This window comes from Ictidomys tridecemlineatus, chromosome 6, assembly GCF_052094955.1.
Source record: "Ictidomys tridecemlineatus isolate mIctTri1 chromosome 6, mIctTri1.hap1, whole genome shotgun sequence".
NCBI lineage: Eukaryota > Metazoa > Chordata > Mammalia > Rodentia > Sciuridae > Ictidomys > Ictidomys tridecemlineatus.
The window spans coordinates 99689802-99694505 of record NC_135482.1 but is presented as its reverse complement, the minus strand read 5'-3'; the positions used below and the strand labels follow the sequence as shown (position 1 = coordinate 99694505).

At 37.5% G+C, this 4704-nt stretch overlaps 1 pseudogene; it reads left to right on the top strand.

The window, feature by feature from the left end:
• The first annotated feature begins 855 nt into the window (after positions 1 to 855).
• LOC101971581 (rab5 GDP/GTP exchange factor pseudogene) lies at positions 856 to 3622 on the top strand (annotated as a pseudogene).
• The last annotated feature ends 1082 nt before the right edge of the window (positions 3623 to 4704 follow it).

The following is a 4704-nucleotide window of genomic DNA, read 5'->3' as shown; positions in this document are numbered from 1 at the left end:
CTCTCCAGGGACTCACTCCTCACCCAAAAGGGGCTCTGACTTCTCACAGAAAGTGACTTCATGCATGGATGACTTCCCTATCCTGCTTAATTTATGTTCCCCATACCTCACCACACCACCACATAGATGGCCTCTTCTCACAGATTGACATCTCACACCAGCCTTCCCCTATTGGGGACACCTCCTCAATTCTTCTGTTCTCTGCTACTCTGCTCTGGACCACTGACACTTGTGAACAGCCTCCTCACCATGCTCAGGTTCTGATTATCCATGTCAAAAGACACTCCCACCACCATGGTGAGGTTTTCTTCACTTTTCATGGGCTCCAATACCACTGTCAAGACAAACCCCTTCATTGCCACCTTTCCCTGCTTGAGCTCGAAGGCTTGTTGCCTCATTGCTTCCACCTGCTCACCCCATCCTACAGAAAACACCTACTTTGCCCTGTGCCATCTAGTGCTTAATTTGGAATGAAAAATTTAGTAGGAAAGGATGCTACAATGCAAAAAGGAGTTTTATGTTCTCTGCAATTAATTTTTGGACTTCACAAAGTGCATGCATTTAGACAGCTGTGCTCACACACACACCCTCCTCCCAATAATAATAACTGATTCTAAGAGGCTATCTCATCCAAGTTCCTTAAGCAAAATAGGTTTCTAAAGTTATGTCTTTCTCCCTAGAATAAGTCATATTGCAAATAGATTACATTGTATCCAAAACAACTCCAAAGCTGGGTGGTTTATAACACTTATTCCCCACACACAGTACATGTGGACTTAGGAGGTACTTCAAGTTGACTATAACTTGGATCCTTTCTGAATGTTTTCTCATTCAGGAACCCAGGTTGGAGGCATGATGAGGAGGATGTCCACACATGCAGTGTCTCACAGCACAGTACCAGGGTGCAAGAGGATTGAGAAGGTATCCACAATCATTGAGTGGCTCCTAGTAAGCTGAACTGTGAAGTAGCATCTTTAATTTGGATCAAGTGCATATTGTATTCATTCTGGTCTATTGGCCAATTAATGTCACCTGGATAAACATGTGAATGGGTAGAAAAAGACACTCCACCCATGGGAAGACATGTTAATAGCATCAAAACTTAATCCTTTCACAGAGAAGGATATATGCAATCTATGCCCAAGCCCTTTAAATTATAGAGCCAATGGATCTCTGAGACAGTGATCTTCAAAATGGAGAACAGGTACCCTGGTTGTTTAAAAAGAGGAAACATTTGTACAGAAAGATAAAATGCTAAAACTTCTATTTATATTTCCTTATGATTTTAAGAAAAAATAAGCTTTCTGACATCTTATGGATTGATTATTAGGTTCCTGTCATGTATAGTATATGACCTATTTTGAAGGAGGCACAGAAGTTCCTAAGAAATTGATGTTCTACCTTTCATGTTGACTTTTTTGCTACATTTGATTCATGATCTTCTTGTAAATAAAAGAGTTATGTGCTTCAAATTTTGCTCACTTTTTCAGTGCTCTGAATAGTTTCCCAATGATATGCTAATTAGCACATAATTAATTAAGCACATCAGAATGTGTATACACAACCAATACTCTCTGGGAAAAGAAAATATTCTAACAAAAAATAAGAAGGAAAGTACATTATGAGACACTGATACTGTGGAGAGACAATTCATAAAATTGAACACAAAACACCTGTTATTGCCACAGTATGATTTTTTTGTATCAATAGAGATATGGTTATCCAACTTCATTTTGAAATCCTAAAATTAGAGGGTTTCATTTAACCACCACCTCTCACCATGTATGAAACTAAATTCAAAATGTGTTAAAGACCTAAGTTTAAGACTGAAATGTATAAAACTATTGGAAGAACACATGGAAAAAAAACTCAATACATACATAGAAGAAAATATTGTTTGGATAACACCCTAAAAGCACAGACAGCAAATGACAAGATAAAATTAAGTCAAAGAAAAAGCATAGGAAACAACAGGGTAAAGATACAACCTACAGAAGAGGAGAAAATACTTCCTAATTAATTTTATGACAGGAATTACTACCAGAATAGATAAGTAATTCTAGAAAAACAACAATAAAAATACAAATTATATGACTAAAAAAATACAAATCGTTCACATGTATAGGAAAAAATTTCATTATCACTAATCATCAGCAAAATGCCAATCAAAACAACAAGGAGGCACCTCCTAGAGAAGCCAGGGCAGCTGTAGTGCTGACTCCAGGAGCTGCCCAGCAGGAAGAAGAGGAGCCTTAAGTCTGAGAGCCTAGGAATTCATGTTGGACCAGTGGAAGCTCCTGTGCAAGAAGGGTTGTGGCTATTATGGCAACCCTGCCCAGCAGTCCTCTGCTCCCAGTGCTGGAGAGAGGAGTACCACAGAGCCCAGCAGAAGCAGATCCAGAAGGACTGGGAGCTGGCTGAAGGACTTCAGCAGGAGGAGGAAGAGAACTTGGCCAGCAACAGTCAGAGCAACCAGGGGGTTCCCTCCCTCACATTTTCCAAATTTGAAGAAAAGAAAACCAGTGGAAACATCCACAAGGTAACCACAGTGAAGAAATTCTTAAGTGCCTGTTCCAGAGTTGGATCAAATAGGTCAGAAATTCAGGAAGCAAAAGCTCCCAGTCCTTCCATAAACCCCCAAAACAGTGTTGAAGCGGTGTCTAAGGAGTTCATAGAGTTTCTCATGACAGTCCAAAAAAATGGACAAGAGTTCAATAAAAAAATACCAAGATATTTTTGGAAGGATACATTACAAAAGGGATTTGAGCATTGAGGAGCAGTCACAGTGTAGTAAGGAGTTTTACCAGAATGTGGCGGAAAGACTACTGACTCATGGAAATGTGCCTCCAGAAACAGTTGAAAAAGATAATGGATCAGATTGAAAAGTACATCATGACTCGGCTCTCTAAATATGTGTTCTATTCAAAAATCACTGACGATAAGAAAGACTACACCATTCAGAAGAGGACCAAATGTCATTGATAGGGATTTGAAGCATGTGCCTCAAGATAAGTTGGCCTGCATCACCAAGTGTAGCAAGCATAACTTCAACACCATCAAGATCACCAACAATGAGCCTGCTTCTGCGAGTGACTTGAGCCTTCTTCTGCTTCTTGCTCAAGATCATCTACATTGTGGTGAAGGGCAACCTCACCCCGCCTGTAGTCCTACATCCAGTATATCACCTGCTTCTGCAACCCCAAGGGGGTTGAATGTCCAGTCTTTGAATACAACTCAGGAGGATTTTGATCACTACATGCCTAGCCACACTATTCCCAGGAGGCTAGAACCGAAAAGTTGGTCTCCTGATGCTTGCTTAGGATTAAGCAGATGTATAAGATCTTGGACCTCCTATCTCAATTGAATGAAAGTCAGGAAAGAATAATGAATGAATCCACAAAACTTGAAAAAGACTTAATAGATTGGACAGATGGAATTGCAAAGAAGTTCAAGACTTGTGGAAAAATACCCACTTGAAACTAAGCCCCAAAGTCAAACGTTAGCAGTTATTGACTCTGAAAATGTTGAAAATGACAAAATTTCTCCACCGTGCAAACTCAGGTTTATGCACAATGTTGAACATTATGTAGGTAGTATTTATTTCAGCCTGCATTGTAGGTAACAGTACTATACCCTGCAAGTGGAATCTAGAATATACTCAATTGCTTTTAAATGTCAGAGCATTTTTAAGGTACATTTTTGGGAGGTTGTTTGGGTATTATCAATGAAAGCAAGAAATAACAAATCTTGATGAAAATGGACAGGGAATGAATGTCATATACACTGCTTGTGGGAATATAAATTAGTATAGCCATTATGGAAAAACTAAAAAATTGAAAATAAACTCACCATATGACCCAAAAATCTCATTTTGGGTGCATATTTGAAAAACTGCAATTGTCATAAAAAATATACATTCACTCTTATATTTATTGCTGCACTGCTTACAAAGGCCAGAATATAAAATCACATAAGTTGTCCATCAACAGACAAATGGATAAAGAAAATGTAGCATATATACACAATTGTATATTATTAACTAATATGAAAAATGAGATTTTGTCACATGTAGCAACGTGAATGAAACTGAAAATTCTTCAGTAAAATAAGTCAGGGTGAAGAATGATATATAATGCATACTCTCCCTCACTTGGTAGCTAAAAGTTGATCACTTAAAAGTAAAAAATATACTAGTGACCAGTGACTGAAAAAAAGAGGTTTGAAAAGCAGGTAGTTAACTGGTACAGGAGACATTTAGTACAATAGAAAAACAACAGTTAACAGAAATGAACTGAATATTTTCAAATAGCTAGTAGAGAGGATTTTGAATTTTGTAGAGGAATGAAAATTTTAAAAGATGTGTACTGAAGTATTTTGGGGCAAGGTGTGATACATAAAACATACTCTCAGGTGGTGCAACAAATACTATTTATGTAATTGGTCAAAACATTAACAATTCTCAGATATAGATGGTGGTTATGTGTAAGTTAATTATACATTCATTCAACTGCTGTTTCAAACTATTCATGATAAAAAGTTGAGGGTAAAAACACAGTCTCTTTGCATAGGTTTGGTTGAGTGAAAATTCATATGACCTATAATAAGTAAAAGACTCCTAACCAAAAAAATTTAATTTAAATTTTTATCTATATCTGATAATAACCCTGAAAAATTGAAAAAGGCAAATGCAAAACCACTTTAAAA